Below are 19,343 nucleotides of genomic sequence, written 5' to 3' on the forward strand. Positions count from 1 at the left end.
ACTCGGGACTCAGCTACAGATGCCAGCCTCCCCAGGCAGCACAGGAGACTAGGAGGCCTGCCCACCTCCAGCAGGGGCTGCAGAGCCTCAGGAGGATGTGCCACAAGAAAGACTGTGCACCCTGGGATCTGTGCCCACCCTCCCTGTGGCCACCTTCTAGAACGTCAGGCCATCGGTGAGAGACTCAACCCCACCCACCTGTGTGAGGAGAAGGCAGCCTTTCTGGATGGCCAAAGAAAAAAAATGAAAGAGTGTTTTGGCATATGCACTGTCTCGGCCACGCCCTGTCTCACACATATGCACAACCACATGAACACATATGCTCACCCACATTGACACACTCACCACGAGTCACCCAGATGGCTACATTGAGAAACCACATGGCATCCGGTGCACAGGTGCTTCTTGAGGCCCCCTGTGGCAGTCAGTGAATGGCATTCTTGGAAGAACACAAAGGTGATGCCTGGGGTCTCCAGAGGCTTTGTGCTAACCCCATAAGAGACCACAGAACTGGGCCCTGTGTGCATGGAAGCTGAGGGTCTGCCTAAGGGGGTGGTTCTGGCCCTACAGGGCTCAGGCTCCTTAACTGATTCAAGCTGACAGAGATGGGTGGGGGAGAATGCAGAGCAAGACCCTTCCTCCCAGAAGTGCCCTGAGGCCCTGCCAGGGAGGGTTCTGAGTGCCTGGTGAGGGCTGGCCTGAGTCTGCTTCCCAGGAGTTCCAGTACTCAGCTTTGAAAAAGGTGGCTCCTGGGTTAGGTTCCGTGGTGGACAAATTCTGAAAACAGTAGCCACTCAACTCCCACGACTCTTCTAGGGTCACAGGGTGTACTCAGCAAAAATGTAAAAGATTTTGTAATTAGAATGTTGGATTCCTACTGCAAAAACAACCCAAACAAGATCCATACAATCTTTGTGCTAGAGCCGGTCTCCCTCCTGGACCATGAAGCCCAGCTACAGTCACAAAGATGAAAGTGTGGGAGCGGCCAGAACTGTCAGCAATCAGACACCTGCCCCTTCACAGGCGGAAGTCCCTCCCTTGGGCAGCCCTGCCTCCCAAACCATCCTTCTCAGCTTGGCACCCAAAATGTATACTTAGGGAAATTGGTGGTGACTTAAAAAAATCTTCTGCTGCCTTCTTGGTTGATCTCATATGGACACCCTATCAGGCATAGCAAGGGCTTGTGTGACCCCGCAGTCTGCTGCCCCATTGGTTCCTTGCAAGGTGGTGGATGTGTAGCTTGTCCTGCTCCTGGACTGCAAAGCTCAGCTTCCCCTCCAGGACCCGCCCATTGTGTGCACTTGTGTGAAGCAGGGATTCATAGATGAGCATCAGGATAGCGGATGTGTTGCTCTACATTTTTCCAACAGAGCTGTCCTTTAACCAGGATCTCTGCTGCTGCTGCTAAGTCGATTCAGTCGTGTCGGACTCTGTGCGACTTCATAGACGGCAGCCCACCAGGCTCCCCCATCCCTGGGATTCTCCAGGCAAGAACACTGGAGTGGGTTGCCATTTCCTTCTCCAATGCATGAAAGTGAAAAGAGAAAGTGAAGTCGCTCGGTCGTGTCTGACTCTTAACGACCCCATGGACTGCAGCCCACCAGGCTCTTCCATCCATGGGATTTTCCAGGCAAGAGTACTGGAGTTTGGTGCCATTGCCTTCTCAGAACCAGGATCTCTACACTGGGCCAATAGTGAGATCCAGAATTCAAGGAAGGATATTGTCTTTTGCATCGGAGCATCAAATGCTATTACATCGTCACTATTAATGACCAGAAAAGCTAAAATAAGCTCACTGCAAGCCTTCTAATCTATAAGGCCCCCGTGCCTGCCTGATTGTCACTTCCTTGGTGACCAATGGGGTCACACTGGAGCCCTTGTTATGTATGGTAGATTTTCTAGGTGGCGCTAGTGGTAGAGAACCCACCTGCTAATGCAGGAGACTAAGAGAAATACATTCCTTCCCTCAGTTGGGAAGATCCTTTGGAGGAGGGGATGCAACCCATCCAATATTCTTGCCTGGAGAACCCCATGGACAGAGGAGCCTGGTCCATAGGGTCGCACAGAGTTGGACACAACTGAAGTGACTTAGCACTCATGCATGCAGAATTTTTCTAAAAGGAGTTTTGTACTCATTATGGAAACTCAGAAATTTAGATTTTACCTATTCTTGAGCTTTTGAGCTAAAAAGAGGGGGAAAAGGTCAAGGAAAGACATTGTCTTTTGCTTTGGAGCGCCAAGCACTATTACGTTGTCACTATTATGGACCAGAAAAGCTAAGATAAGCGCACTGGAAGCCTTCTAATCTATTTATACGGCCCTTCCTGCCTGCCTGATTGTCACTTCCTATTATTTCAAAGTCACCTTTGGTCTCAGTTTGTATAATACCAAGAGCTGTATAATACCATCCTGCCCAGGAACTTTTATTTAGTTCTTGATACTGTCCAAGCGGTGGCTTTTATGAAGCATGCTGACAGCTTTAGCCTTCCAAAGGAGCACAGATTTAAAAGGAGCCTGAGACAAAAAGGGGGCGTGCCGTCACAGCCCTTTCCTTTGCTAGAGCCTCAGGGGTGGGGCCTGGGGGCAGGCTCCATCCCCACTGCTGTTCCCTGGCCTTCCTCTCACCCTGGCATCCCTCCTGACAGCCACAGGGCAGCAAGGCCAGTCCCAGTGGATTTTCACAAAGAAGGAAAAGGAGCCCCATGTGCAGCCTTGACCTGTTTCCCCTCCCCCTTCCCCATCCCCAAACAGACAGGTCTGCAGAGAAGCCAGGTGCCCCTACAACCTCCACGCCACCTCCAAGCCAAAGCTGACCCCAGGATCCTAGAGGTCGCACTGGGCCACGTGGTCTCCTCTTTCTTCCTGCGACCTGCCTGGTAACCTCACTTGAGCTGAGTCCTGTCTGAATCTCAGCCATCTGAGCCTGCAGGTCATGCAGGGCCCATGGGTCAGGGTCTCCATCACCTCTGGCCTCCATTCCCCTACCCACATTTTCTCTCCCATCCTCTTCCCAGGGGCCTAGTTTTCCTCTGACATTTTACAGAAAGGCTTATAATTTTATATTTTGCATTTAATAAGTTTTGTTTTCCTCCTTTCGTTAGCACTAATTAATTTTATCGTCACAAAAACATCATCTGTGAGGTAACATGCAAGCAGGGATTCTTACCCCCATTTCACAGACTGGGACCTGAAACCAGAAAAAAAGGCAAACATGCTAAGACCACACAATGAGGAGGAGCCAGGAGCTCCAGAGTTTCAGGGGACTTCAAAGCAGCTAATATGCAAGGCTTTCCTCAGCCTGCACTGCTTTTGTCGTGAATGTAACGCCCACTCATTCTGAATTCGGAATATCTTGGTTGTTCTGTATTTTCTCAACTGGCAGGTAATGAAAGAACAATCACTGTCTAGGGAAAGTGCACACATTTTTTGTTTCTTTTCATTTAAAAAAACCTCCTTATAAAAGGTTACGAATCCCTGAGAAGGGCCAAAGTAGGGTGTACATTCTGCCACTTGTACACAAGATAATTTTCAGGGCATGTTTGCATGCCCAGTCGCTCAGTCACGCCTGACTCTTTGCGACCCTATGGACCATAACCCATCAGGCTCCTCTCTCCATGAAATTTCCCAGGCAAGAATACTGGAGTAGGTTGCCATTTCCTGCTCCAGAGGATCTTTCAGACCTAGGAATTGAACCGGCATCTCCCGTGTCTCCTGCATTGCAGGTAGATTCTTTACCACTTGAGCCATTGGGGATGACCTTTCAGGGCTATACCAACATTTTTATTTGAATGTGCCAGCCTGCATTTATGACTCCATTATGACCATTTATGTCTATTTATTACATTTGTGGTAGGAGGGGTGCAATCATGATAAAATCAAACCCCATATCCACTGGGTGGGCAACCCATAAACTGGAGAACAATAATACCGAAGAAGTCTTTGCACTGTTGTGAAGATTCTAGGCCCTGGGGATCCGGCAAAGGGACTGGAAATCCCCAGGGAATCTGACTTTGAAGGACAGTGGGATTTGATTACAGCACTTATGCAAGACTGGGGGAAACATAGACTCTTGGAAGACACAAACAAAATCTGTGCGCACCAGGACCCAGGAGAAAGGAGCAGTGACCCCACATGAGACTGAGGCAGACTTGCCTGTGAGTATTTGAAGGTCTCCTGCAGAGGCGTGGGTGGAAGCGGCCCGCTGTGGGGACAGGAGGCGTGTGTCCTTTTTGGAGGTCACCAGTGGCCCTACTATAGAGATTGCAGACTCTAGGACTGGGTCACCTCAGGCCAAACAACTAACAGGGAAGGAGCACAGCACCACTCATAAGTAGACAATTGGATTAAAAATTTACTGAGCCTGATCCAGCCCGCTAGAGCAAGACCCAGTTTTCCCCACAGCCAGTCCCTCCCACCAGGAAGCTTCCGCAAGCCTCTCATCCATCAAAGGGCAGACAGAAGAAGCAAGAACTATAATCCCATTTATGACAGTAGTATTAAAGTTGGGGGGAGAATATTCAATAAAAGTAGGTTGATATAAAGAAAAGGCTGGTAGGTATGAGAAATGGAGTATTTCTTGCTGTATCAGTAAGCAAGGATGTCACAGTTATCAGCGATGCTAGCCCTCCTGTGATCCAGCCGCTCTTGCCTGCAGCCACTCCCTACAGTGAGCACTGAGGATCTCAGGAAGTGAAGAAGCACAGGAGGCTGGCTACAGACAGCCAAAGAGCATATAAAAGGAATGATTTCTGTGAGTCCAGACTCTTGCATCTTCCCATACATAGAAAAGGGCTAAATTCCTTCACTTCAGAAATCTAGTTTTCTTTAATTCACAAAAATACTTTTGATGTTCAGACAACCTGCCCTTTGTTGCAAACTTCTGTATTTATAATCTGACTCCTCCCCTCCACCTCCTTGTAGCAGTTTTCTCAAGGTCACGTGAGATGCTGTCTCCTAGACTTGAAGCCCTAAAAATTCCCACCAAATAAAATATAACTCTCAACTTTTAGGTTGTGACTAATATTTTTTAGGTCAACAAGTGTTCTGGGAGAGTGCTAATTGCAGGAGTAAAGGATGTTTGTCCAAACCAAGCTGTCTGAGCTACGCAGTCAGGATGTTGAAGACAGAATCACTGATGAATGAATGAAATCCATTACAAACCATCAGGTGGGAGGCGTCTCTGCAAAGGTGTCCATGTGAGGTTAACACAACCGTTAGGGCCTGAGAAGGTCCCTACCCTGTGATTCTTGAAGTCCCTCCAAGAAGAGCCCCATGAGGACAATGCAGCAGAGAAGCCCTGGGGCAGTTCTGCCAGTTATTCCTCTCCTCCCAGGATCCTCTCTCCACAGGCCCCTGGGACTGCCTCCTGCAGCGGTGGCAAGACACTCACCCCATGTCACCACGTGAGGGCCACATCAAGGGGAAAACCTCTCTCTCCTGAAGGGTACGCCATTTTCACCATTATTAGGCTGTGAAATCCAAAATTCATTCTGAAGAGTTGTAGGCTTCAGAGTGATTCAAAGTTTGAATGCAGATCTCCAACAGTTGTTCCAGTGGATTTCATTCATGTGGACAACTTGATGCTGGTTGGGCCAGAGAAAGGACTAAAGTAAGCAGAAATAATAAAAGCAGCTCTACCTGTACACACCCACAGACCCCTGCCTACAGGAGCAGGTGCAAAGAGTTACAAAGTAGCCCAAAGTAGCAGAGCTGTAAGGACCAACCTGGTGAAAATCTGTGCCCCATAATTAATAGAGTGCAGCCCAGAGGAGCAGCAGGTGGACCAGCTGAGGAGATGCACAAAAATCCCAACAGAAGATTCTTGTGCTGCCTGCTGGGTTCCCAAATGACTGCAGCAGGCTTACAGTTTACAAAAAAAAAAAAAAAAACAGGCTAGCTTTTTAAATTCTTCCTTTCTTGCTTTGTAACAATGAAAATATGAGGTGGAGCTTTGTTATGAGTTGACTTTTTCCCTGTCTCTATTTATGTATAGAAATCTTACTGCCAGTACCTGAGAATCTTGTCTACAGTGACCCAGGGTGATTAGCAAAGATGAGGTCACACTTGAGTGGGGTGGGCCCCTCAACCAATATGACTGTTTACAATAAAGAACACCACACAAAGGAAAGAGGAAATGCACACAAAGGGAAGGAGATGGAGAGAGACACAGGGAGAAGAGGCTGTGGGCAGACCAAGGTCTCAGAAAGAACCAACCCTGGTCATACCTTGATCTCAGACTCCTGGCCTCCAGAACTGTGTGGCAGTGTCCTTCTGCTGTTTAAGCCTGCCCGTCTGTGGCAGCTCCTAGGCCACAAGTATATGCTTCTTGTAAATTCTTTATGATACACATGAATAAAAGAATTTTTTTAATTTAAAACAGAAAACAAGTACAATAAAAAAATTGCCTTTCCCACATCCTCAGAAATGCAGATGACCCCACCCTAATGACGAAAGGCAAAGAGGAACTAAAGAGCCTCTTGATGAAGGTGAAAGAGGAGGGTGAAAAAGCTGGCTTAAAACTCCACATTCAAAAAATGAAGATCATGACATCCAGTCCCATCACTTCATGGCAAATAGATGGGAAAACAATAGAACCAGTGAAAGACTTTATTTTCTTGGGCTCCAAAATCACTGCAGATGGTGACTGCAGCCATGAAATTAAAAGACGCTTGCTTCTTGGAAGGAAAGCTATGACAAATCTAGATAGTGTATTAAAAAGCAGAGACATCACTTGGCCAACACAGGTCTGTACAGTCAAAGCTATTGTTTTTCCGGTAGTTGTGTAGAGATGTGAGAGTAGGACCGTAAAGGAGGCTGAGTGCTGAAGAATTGACGCTTTCGAACTGTGGTGCTGGAGAAGACTCCTGAGAGTCGCTTGGACAGCAAGGAAATCAAACCAGTCAATGATAAAGGAAACCAACCCTGAATATTCATTGGAAGGACTGATGCTAAAGCTGAAGCTCCAATACTTTGGCCACCTGATGTGAAGAGACAACTCATTGGAACTGACCCTGATGCTGGGGAAGATTGAGGGCAGGAGGAGAGGGGGGCAAGAGAGCACGAGATGGTTGAAAGGCATCATTGACTCAATGGACATGAGTTTGAGTAAACTCTGGGAGATAGTGAAGGACAAGGAAGCCTGGTACGCTGCAGTCCATGGAGTCACAAAGAGTTGGACATGACTGAGCAACTGAACAACAACAACAATAACATGACTCAAGGATACATTTCTATCATATAATCTAAAATTAAAATAAAATTCTTTCCAAAACACCCCTGACTGAGAAACTTTATCCTGGTATATGCTATGCAAAAATGGATTAGACACAGTGTCTCTTTCGAGAGTTTATTCAGGTATAATTGGTGTACAATAAGCTTCACACATATAAAGTATACAAACTGTAAAATTTGTAAACCATGAAAGTTCAGCACAACCAGGACAGTGAACAGAACCATCTCTTCCAGAAGTTTCTTCTGTCACCTCTGCAATCCTATTCTTGTTCCCTTCCTTCCTCTCCCCCAGTCCAAAGAAACCAGTGATCTGCTTTCTATATTTTCTAGAATTTTATATAAATGGAATTATGGCATGACATTTTAATATTCTCTTTACTTCTCTCAGCTTAATTATTTTGAGATTTTTTTTTCTCCCATGAGCTTACATGTATCAGTAATTCATTCCTGTTTATTGTTGAGTAGTAGTCTACTGTGGGATATGACTTTATTCATTCATTTCTTGACAGGCATTTGCAACATTTCTAGTTTTAGGCTATCCAAATGTACTGCTGTGAACATTTGTGCGTTAAGTCTTTGCAAGGACAAAGGTTTCTTCTCTCTTAGTTAAGTACCTAGGGGTGGAATGGCTGGCTCATATGGCATATGTTTAACTTTTTGGGAGATCACCAGATGACTTTACAAAATGCTATAATTTGTTATGTGTCCACCAGCGTGCATGAGTGTTCTGGTTGCGCACACACTTGCCAGTGCTTGTAGGGTCCACTCTGTTCTCGTACGTGTGCAATGGTGTCTCACTGCACAGCGCAGGAACTTTGGTGTGAGCCATTCCCCAGAGCCTTATGATGGAGACCCTGTGTGGAACCAGGATCACAGGTAAATGTTGGACCTACCTTTGCTAACGAGTGAGGGAACAGTGAAGATGGTGCTAAAAAGCGTGATGCCTTTCCTTCTGACACACAAAATAAATTCTAGGTGGATTACATCTGCAGCAAGGTCCTACCATATAACACAGGGAACTATATTCAGTATTCTGTAACAAACCATAATGGAAGACAATATAAAAAAAAAAAATATATATATATATATATATAAAACTAAGTCACTTTGCAATAGAGCTGAAATAACACAGCTTTGTAAATCAACTATACTTAAATAAATTGTTTTAAAAAATTAAAAATTTCGGGTAAAAAGTACTACTGTTTGTTCCATAGCAAAAATACACAAATGTGTGAAGAGAAAATGCTCCAACCCACACCCTTGCCCACCTGCTCCCAGGCTCCTTCCGTCTCCCCTCTGGGCCCAAAGTCATGTCCTGGGCTCCAGTCACGCAGGGCTGCTGGCCATCCCTGGGGATGAGCCCTTGCACACGTCAGCAGCTTTGCCGTATGTCTCTGCCAAGAAGTGCTTCCCTGTATTACCCACCTCCAACAACTTCTCTCACTCTGAAGGATCCACAGTGAATAGGTTCCTCATCCCTGTGAACCAGCTGTTAACTCCCAACCTGTGTGTTCTTACAGTTACCTGTGTGTTCTTACAGTTACCTGTCACATTGCTTGAAATGAACAGGTTATAGAGGTTGGCCTCCATGCATCTGTGTGTCTCTGCTGGGTGTCGAATTTGCATTTTGGAGGACTGTGTTCCTGGTACCCAGCACAAAGCAGGAACCAACCAGTGTGTGCCTAATAAAAGAAGGAAGCATGTGCTCGTGTTTAAAACATACAGGACATTGTAGTGGGTAGCCATCCAACCCTGAGTGAGTTTAGCTCACTACCACAACCCTCCCTATCACAAGACTAGACCCCCTGACTGGGCACTCCTGGCTCCACCTCCCCTCAGGAAATTCATGGGTTGCTGTTGAGATCCCCAGGCCCTTGACTGATTCTTTAAGATTCATGCCTCCCTAGAGTTGGCAGCTTTGCTATACAGCCCCAGTGGGCTTTGATATTACTGTGTACTTTTAATTAAACATTACCTAATGCCATGACATAAGAGTGGAAAAAGAGAGTGGTAGTTTCTATGAAAAACAATTCCAAAGCTTTGGAAAGACTCAGTAATTGTAAATCATGAAAAAAAAAATAATGTTTCATTATATGTGCATGGTAGAACTTTAAAGATGGGAGAGGGAGTAAAAATCCATAGGAATCTGCGTTTAGAGTCGTGTGCAAATGTCTTAGTTTCTCACATCACTTTAAATAAGCTGAAATTGGTCTGTATAGTCTCTATACAGATAATGCGTTATGGCTGTGTGTGCTTTAGACAGGAAATGTGGATTGAAAATTATCAAATCAGATGATCAGCATGTATATCTACATATTTAAATTTCAAGCTAAAATAAAATGTTATATGTATATATATATATATATATTATTGTTGCTTCTTCAGTTGCTAAGTTGTGTCTGACTCTTTGCCAACCCATGAACTGCAGGACACCAGGCTTCCCCGTCCTTGACTATATATTAACATATATATATATATATGTGTGTGTGTGTGTGTGTGTGTATACATATATACATATATGTAACATATATATGTGTGTGTGTATATATATATATATATATATGGCTTCCCAGGTGGTGCTAGTGGTAAAGAACCTGCCTGCCAATGCAGGTGGAGAAGGAAATGGCAACCCACTCTAGTATTCTTGCCTGGAGAATCCCATGGACAGAGGAGCCTGGCAGGCCTTGGTCCATAGGGTCCCAGAGAGTCAGACACAACTGAAGTGACTAAGCACGCACACCAATGCAGGAGACTCAAGAGATGTGAGTTTGATCCCTGGGTTGGGAAGATCCCCTGGAGGAGGAAATGGCACCCCACTCCAGTATTCTTGCCTGGAGAATCCCATGGACAGAGGAGCCTGGTGGTCTACAGGGTAGGGTCGCACAGAGTTGGACACGACCAAAGCAATTTAGCACATATGCATGCATATATGTATATATGCACATGTATGTGTTATGTGTGTGTGTACATACATACATACATATGTACATACGCTTCCATATATACACATTTATATGCATATATGTATATGTATATTTGTGTTGGCATGAGTGTACAGGTGTTTTATATATATATACACACATACATACACTTACATGTATATACATTTATATACATGTGTATATATATCAGAGAAGGCAATGGCAACCCACTCCAGTACTCTTGCCTGGAAAATCCCATGGACGGAGGAGCCTGGTAGGCTGCACTCTATGGGGTTGCTAAGAGTTGGATTCAACTGAGTGACTTCACTTTCACTTTTCACTTTCCTGCATTGGAGAAGGAAATGGCAACCCACTCCAGTGTTCTTGCCTGGAGAATCCCAGGGATGGGGGAGCCTGGTGGGCTGCCGTCTATGGGGTCGCACAGAGTCAGACACGACTGAGAGATGCAGCAGCAGCAGTATATATGTATGTTTGTGTGGGCATGAGTGTACACACACACACACACACGTATAATGATTTTCTACTTTAATATATGATTAAATGATTTTGGCTCTTTACTTACAAGTTACTTGTCTTATATGTGTTAGATAAGAGAGTTCCTATTAAATACATAATTTATATAAATAAATACACAATATATAAATATAGATTTTAAATATTTATGTGTATGCATTAAACATTATACTTCTGTGTAAATATATTTTGTGTACAGAATACTTTTTTGCATATGGATAAGTAGTATATAAAGTGAACACTTGTTTTGCTTTTAATTTTTATTTTGCTTTGGAGTATTGTTGATTAACAATGTTTTGTTGGTTCCAAGTGTACAGCAAAGTGATTTCAGTTATACATATAAATGCACCTATTCTTTTTCAATATTTTGTATTTTTGTGTTTGTAAACCCATGACTGATTCATATCAACATATGGCAAAAACCACTACAATATTGTAATTAGCCTGCAACTAAAACAAATAAATTAAAAAAGAAAAAGTATTTCCTCCTCATTTCTAGGACAGATGGCTATAGCTGCTGGGTTCCCAGGAAGCCAGCTCTGAGGTGGAGTCGGATAGGGAAAACCTTTGGGAGCATCGCCTGTGCAGGAGAGACAGGAATCTGGATCAGGAGAGGAGGAGCCGGGATGAGAAGAAGCTGAGCAGCGCAGCGGTCCTGGGTGCTCTGGGCTTGTAGAGGTCATTGTCATCCCAATGGGGAGGGGGTGGCAGGGCCCAGACCTGCAGCAGGACGTGGGCTGTGCAGCAGGATGAGGCCTTTGGGGAGTCACCGAGCTGGGAGGCCCTGCTGCCAAGGGGCTGAAGGCTAGAAGCCGACTGCCCTCAGCTCCCCTGAGCTCGGGCAGTGAGCCTCGATGCAGGGATTCCAGGCAGTGCAGCCCAGGATCCTCCGCAGGAGTGGTTGGCTTTGTTCTAGAATGAGTTTCCTCCATCACATGGAGGGGATTCCAAAGTACTTACCAGAATGTGCCTGCATTCTGAGTCACTTCAGTCATGTCCCACTCTTTGCGACCCTATGAACTGATCCTGCCAGGCTCCTCTGTCCACGGGGATTCTCCAGGCAGGAACACTGGAGTGGGTTGCCATGCCCTCCTCCAGGGGATCTTCCCGACCAGGGAGGGAACCCACATTTCCTGCATTGCCGGTGAATTCTTTACCGCTGAGCCACCAAGGAAGCCCGCTTACCAGAGCACTTGGATGGAAAACTGGTCCTTTCCTTATTTTCATGCCATTTCTCTTTTTCTTCATCTCAAAATGTCACAGAGGACAGATCCAGTCACCAGTGGTGAGCACGCTATAGGGGAGAACTCCCTTTTTACAAAGGGGCTGAAGAATATTTGGACTGAAACCTCACAGTACCCACACACACAGTGACACACACATAAACACATACACTCAGGCAATGCGAAGTGGCTCTGCCCTGCTAATGACACACAGATTCTTACATGGAGCTGGGAGGAGGGAAATTCTAGCCTCCTAGCTCTTCATCCTACTCAAGGATTCCATGAGTCCACAGTCTTAGGGAGGGGTGGCTGCTCCGCTGTTGGTGGGAGACAAAAACTCTACAGCCATGACGACAGGTTACAAGTGTTGAAAGCCTGGTAACGGGCCTGGGTGGAAATTCTGGTTGCGTGAGACAAGTTTCTTTCCCTCTCTGAGCCTTTCTTTCTGTTTCCCAGCTCTATACAGTGAACAGTGAGATCATTCATACTAAAGTGCATGCTGCCCGGTGAGAGCCAAGTTTAGAAAAGCAGTTGCTATACTGTCAGCTACTGTTTGTCTTCAAATATGCTCAAATACATAAATATGTGTGTGCAGAAAACCAAAGTGAACAGTGGTTATTACTGGGTGGGGAGATTATGGGTGAATTTTTTTCACATAAATTCTTTCCCATGAATTTTTTCAAGAGATATTACATTGGTATTCAGAAAGAAAAATAATTTTTAAAAATAATTAAGGTTTACCTAGATAAAGTACTTTGCACAATGCCTAGGAAATGGCAAGAGTTCAATAAAGTCTAACTCTAAGTATAAAAAAAAATAAAATAAAATAAAATAAAAATAATTAAGGTTAAAAATCATACTGTTTTCTGCCATGGGTGAAGTCAACAGAAGAGTCAGTTTTGTGGCCTGACTCCCCCACCTCAGGAAGGAGAAAGTATCATGAAGGCACTTTTACCAGGAGGTCTCAGAGAGGCCAGATTACTTGCCTTAGCTCTGGAACAGTGGCTAACATGCTGTAGGAGACAGGGCTAATGTTTTCAGGCCCCAAATTATCAGGTGAACCCATACTTTTCCCCCAGCTCATGTATAAGTTTTAGCACCCAATTACTTCTCCTTTAAGAAGAAACAGATAAAATTTAGTCAAAGAATGGTAACACTTACCCAGCACAGAGGAGGTCCACCTGCTACTGCCATTGGAATGGTCTGGCCCCAGAAGAGCTCTCTGGTCATTGTGTGACCTCAGCCGTACTCTTGGAGGCTGCCTAGGAGAAGTGCTGGGTGTTCAGATGGGGCTGCCAAGCTGTGTTGGGAACTCCCTGTGAATCCTGAGATAATGAGGAACATGAGGTTTTATACCTCGAAATTTGGACAAGCTTGTCTTGAAGACCACCTCTGTGCTGAACCTATGCAACTTTGCAAAATGCATTCTGTAGCTTGGATTGGAAGCTGCAGACTCACTCCTGATGAGGTTGCCCTCAGGTCTCTGGTTGTCCCCACCTTCCTCCTTGTTGTTGCTTTTCAGAAGCAGCTAAGTTGTGTCTAACTCTGTGCCCCATGGACTGTAGCACACCAGGCTCCTCTGTCCTCCAAGTTCTTGCCTGGAGAATCTTCCTCCCTAGGCAATTCATAATCATGTCACCTCACCTTTCCTTCCGTTTTTCTTTTAAAAATTTGAGGTCATTTTTCTCTCTTCCAATTTCCTTTTTTTTTTTTTTAAATTTAACAAAGCATATTTCTTGTAAAAAGTGACATAGTAAACAAAAGAAAAAATCATAAAGCAAAAGTTAATGGTTCATTATCACTTACATGCCCTCATCATTTCATCCTGAAGTTTAAGGTATTCTCAAAGTTGTCATGTCATCCCTAGGAGTCAGACAGTATAACCACCTAGGCTGACACATTTTTATTTCATTCATTAACATTTTGTTCCTTTATGATGATGATCCTCTGTTAACTTCTGGTTGTTCAGAGAGGGAATCATCATACAGCGGCATCCCCTCATAGGCCACGGTTTAGCTGCTCACACTCCATGTTTCAGATTTGTGCCATTCAGGACACCTGGAGTGACACTGATTCTGAAGTGGAAGAGAAGCTCTGCACCAAGCTGCAGAGGGCAGTGGTTGGCCGGAGGTGGGGGTTGGGGGAAGAGTGGGCACTCCCGTTTGCTCCACAACTGTTCATAGATGCAGGTCGTGGGTCTGTGGAGACCGTAAGACCATTCACCCGGTATCCTCATTCATATTTATGAAGTCTTCTTAGAAATAGTTTTCTCTGAAACTTCAGCAATGTAAGTTTGAAGGGTTTTCTTAAAGTCATACCACCTTGGGGAGGGAAAGAAGGAAATTAAGAGAACTAAACTGTGTCCAGACTATGCTTATCTCAAACTATCTTAACCGTTAGAATCTCACATCTCCCCCCTTGTCCCTTGCCTTACACTGGAGGCCTCACCCTACTGCTTAGTCAGTTAAACAGGCTGGGAAGATGGCTGATGTTGTGAGCCTGCAGTCTGCCTCTCAGTCACTGCTGGACGAGGCTGAGGCTCAAAGCCGCCTTCCTGCAGTGCTGGCACTTTCCAGAGTCATCACTTCCTTGGGGGCAGCACTTCATGTCATCAGCCATGAGTCTGAGGCCACAGAGGTGACCCAGTGATCCAGAGTGCTGGACAGGTAGTGCAGAGCTGGCACAAGGCCACAGACAACACCGAGTAACACCAGATGGGCAAAGCAAATACTGCTTCTGTTGAAGCCAAGTTTCGCATGCATGTCCCAGGCTTTATGGTCATTTTACCCCAGAGTTCAACTCAGCTGTTCTCCATTCCACCCTCAGTCTCTGAGCCACGCTGGACCTGAAACCAAAGACATGTACACCCACTTGTACCCACCCTACACTGTCCCTCAACTGTGGGTTCCCTTTCCTATAGCCCCAAGCTCCGCTTCCTTCTGCTGGAGCTCCTGCTCTGGGCTTTCCTCTCCAGTCTCCCATCCCTGTTCTCTATAGAGTGAGGCCTTCCTTCTTCTTGTCTGTCCCCTTCTCAGACGTCAGAGGGGCCAGTGATGAAGAGTGTCAGGAAAGAGGGCAGCCAGGTTGGAAGGAACAGATGATGGGTAGGAGAAGTTAGGATGAAAGAAGGAAGGATGCAGGGCATGTCCTGGGACACAGCAAATGATGCTCCCCAGGCCTGTTCAGAGGTATCCATGTGCCCTGAAGCCCCAGTTTTATGCTTCCTTGATTAAGTTCCTGACAGTTGACTCACAAAAGCATTTGTTGGATTCAATTCTAAGCAAAGTAAAAATGGGAGAAGCCTTTTTTTGCAATATAATCACAGTGAAGCAGATGACCAATGGTGAGTACAGGGAAGTGCTGAATCATCCATTTCCCCCATGAGCTCAAATGTAAACCCATGGAAGCAACCCAAGTGTTCATGGATAGGTAAATGAGTAAATAAGATGTGGTACATATGTACAATGGAATACTACTTGGCCATAAAAAAATGCAATGCTGCCATTTGTAGCAACATGGACGGACCCAGAGATTATCATACAAGTGAAGTGAGTCAGTCAGAGAAAGACAAATATATCACTTGCTGCTAAGTCACTTCAGTCGTGTCCGACTCTGTGCAACCCCGTAGACGGCAGCCCACCAGGCTTTCCCGTCCCTGGGATTCTCCAGGCAAGAACACTGGAGTGGGTTGCCATTTCCTTCTCCAGTGCATGAAAGTGAAAAGTGAAAGTGAAGTCGCTCAGTCATATCAGACTCTTAGCGACCCCATGGACTGCAGCCTACCAGGCTCCTCCGTCCATGGGATTTTCCAGACAAGAGTACTGGAGTGGGGTGCCATTGCCTTCTCCGATATATCACTTAGTGGGATCTAAAAAATAATGCAAGTAAGTTTATTTACAAAACAGAAACAAACTCACAGACATAGAAAACAAACATGGTTACCAAGGGGGAAAGTGAGGAGGGGAAGGACAAATTATGAGTTTAAAAATAACAGACACGTTAATAGATACACTGAAGTGAAGTGAAGTGAAAGTCGCTCAGTCATGTCCTATTCCTTGCAACCCCACGGACTGTACAGTCCATGGAATTCTCCAGGCCAGAATGCTGGAGTGGGTAGCCTTTCCCCTCTCCAGGGGATCTTCCCAACCCAGGGATTGAATCCAGGTCTCCAGCGTTGCAGGCAGATTCTTTACCAGCTGAGCCACAAGGGAAGCCCAATATATACATGTGAAGTGAAGTGAAAGTCGATCAGTTGAGAAATACACTGCTGCTGCTGCTGCTGCTGCTAAGTCACTTCAGTCATGTACGACTCTGTGTGACCCCATAGACAGCAGCCCACCAGGCTCCCCTGTCCCTGGGATTCTCCAGGCAAGAACACTGGAGTGGGTTGCCATTGCCTTGTCCAATGCATGAAAGTAAAAAGTGAAGGTGAAGTTGTTCAGTCGTGTCCGACTCTTCCCGACCCCATGGACTGCAGCCTACCAGGCTCCACCACCCATGGGATTTTCCAGGCAGGAGTACTGGAGTGGGTTGCCATTGCCTTCTCCGAGAGATACACTATTATATTTATAATAGATAAACAACAAGATCTTACTGTATAACACAGGGAACAATATTTTGTAATAATAATGAAAAAGAATATACATATATATATATGCACACGCACACACACACACACACACACACAACTGAATCACTTTGCTGTACACCTGAAACTAACATAATATAATAAATCACCTATTTGTTGCTGTTGTTCAGTCACTTAAATTGTGTTCGACTCTTTGTGATCCCATGGACTGTAGCACGCCAGTCTCCTCTGTTCTCCACTATCTCCCAGAGTTTGTTCAAATTTATGTCCACTGAGTCAGTGATACTATCTAAGTATCTCATCCTCTGTTGTCCCGTTCTCCTTTTCCTTCAATCTTTCTCAGAATCAGGGTCCTTTCCAATCAGTCAGCTCTTCAAATCAGATGGACAAAGTATTGGAGCTCCAGCTTCAGCATCAGTTATTCCAATAAATATTCAGGGTTGATTTCCTTTAGGATTGACTAGTTTGATCTCCTTGCTGTTCAAGGGACTCTCAAGAGTCTTCTCCAGCACCACAGTTTGAAAGCATCAGTTCTTTGGCACTCAGTTTTCTTTATGGCCCAACTCTCACCAAGTATACATGACTACTGACTATACAGACCTTTGTCGACAAAGTGATGTCTCTGCTTTTTAATATGCTGTCTAGGTCATGACAACCCACTCCAGAATTCTTGCCTGGAGAGTTCTATGGACAGAGTCTGGGAGGCTACAGTCCACAGGGTCACAAAGAGTTGGACACGATTGAGCACGCATGTGTTGATGAGGCAGCAACAATTGTGGGAGCTCACCAGGGACTGTCCGAGGAACTTCCAAGGAACAAAGGTCTTTTAATCATCTATAGTTAAATTTTAAAAAGACATTTAAAAAAATATGTAAGCACAGACTCCAAATGATTTCTGCTGTGCCCTTCACAGCTAGACCCTCAGCGAGCCCCTGCCCAGCACCTTCAGTCCTATAGACCATCTTGTCCCCTTCCCAGGTCTGGACATTGTCCCTTTTTACACTTTGCTTGTTGTGTTAACAGCCCCTTGTTTCCTAGTAGGTATCCCTGTGACTACTTGCCCAAGGCGGTTCACATAGAACTTGTAGTCAGAATCCTGTAAGACTATTTCCCTGGAAGCAGCTTCAAGAAGAATCCAGGCATGAAGGGAAACATTTCCACTTAGCAGCACCTTCCAATGAGACATCATCCACCACAGCTGCTCTCAGCTGTGAACTGTGAACTCCCAACAGCACAAAGTATTTGCTCTAATGCTGTGCTAAGAGTCCTAACCAAACTTGTGCTTGGCTTGCAACTGCAATAGGTTGGTCCTTGAAAGTGACTTCAGCCGCCATGTTGAGTCTTTGCTCAAGAAAGCACGAAAACACTCATTGTCTCAACCTCCATTGCCAAACCACTTTCAATACTTCTTCACTTAACCCTTTCTGCAATTTCCCATTTACTCAGAGTCCCAAATCGCCTTCCTCAGACTCAGCAGTCTCAGTCTGTTTCTGACAGGTGAACAGGAAGCTTGTGGGCACCAATAGCTGGTGAGTGTCTGCCGCCAACACACAGGCCAGGATGGAGAGAACTTGGCTTCAGAGTGGGCAGGACCCCTAGGAGCTGGGCAGCATTCTCAGGGTGGCCCCAGGCCCAAGTTAGTGAAAGGCAGACAAGCATTCAGGTCCCAGACATCGAAGTATCTTCTTCAACACTCATGGGGGCTGGTGGTGCCTCTGAGGGGGAGCTGGCTGTGGCCGAGACTCTCTGGAAAGAAGAGAAGACAGACTGACAAGCCCAATGTCTATGCCACTGAACCCACACCCAGGCACAGAACAGCTTAGCCTGGGCCCTGGTCAGGGCAATCTGATCATGGTCTTGGCAGATTTACCACCTCAGAAAATCACTCTTTCCTCTTTAAATTTTAAAAAATGTTTTATTTTTCCCATGGCTTTTTTAGAATATATTTTTTATTTTTAAATTGTGGCAAAATACATATATAATAAAGTTTACCACCAGAATCATTTTAAAGTGTATGCTGTAATGAGTTTAAGGACATTCACACTGTTGTACAGCCATCCCCTCCAGCCATCTCTCAAAAGTTTTCATCTTCTCTGATTGAAATTCATCCCCATTGAACACAAATTCCATTCTTTGCTCTCCCAGCCCTTGGTAACCACTAGCAGGTTTCTGCTTCTGTGAATGTGACTATTCTAGTGACCTCACATGAGTACAATCAAATGCATATAAATTTTTGATCCCTAAATAAAAGAAGTAGGGGAGTGCTTATGCTTAGGGCCAAAGAACCTAAATGGGCAGAGTGCTGGGTAGACGTAACAGTCCCTTTCTCAGTACTGTATTTCATATGCCTAAGATACATGCTTGCTCATATGCACCTGTAAGTCTGACTGTCTCAGACTGAGAAGCCTACAAGGCTTGTCACTGTGATCGCTACATTCCCAAGTCCTAGTAAAGAGCCTGGCACACAGCAGGGGACATAGAATGGTGCATTTCCTAAGCTCTTGAACACAGACATACTTTCCCCAGACACATCCAGCTTCCACCAAGTTCTCCACACGCTTCTTGTCCATAGACGGGCTTTCTGCACAGAACAGAAAAACACTTTGTCTTCTCTTGCTACATTGCCTCGTGAGATTTGCTGTGGACTACTAGATGAGGCATTTCTCATGCCTGCTGCCTGGTCCCATCTCTGCCCTAAGCCCACAGGGAAGCATAAATGACTCTCCTTCTAAGCTGGAATGTTTCCAAATAACCACAGACAGATTAGAGAAAGGCAGGAGTGCCTGTTAAGGAAATGAACTTGGTGTGAGAGAATAAGCTTCGGAGCATGCAGGGAGCCCATCTGAA

General features: G+C 45.3%; 1 pseudogene; it reads left to right on the forward strand.

Annotated features, from left to right (window-relative positions):
* LOC147349843 (eukaryotic translation initiation factor 4E-like) overlaps positions 1-19,343 on the forward strand; it is a 56,936-nt pseudogene that overhangs the window by 2,023 nt on the left and 35,570 nt on the right.

Source organism: Bos grunniens, chromosome 21 (assembly GCF_055505025.1).
Source record: "Bos grunniens cultivar Pamir isolate PY7600 chromosome 21, Bosgru_T2T1.0, whole genome shotgun sequence".
Classification (NCBI taxonomy): Eukaryota; Metazoa; Chordata; class Mammalia; order Artiodactyla; family Bovidae; genus Bos; species Bos grunniens.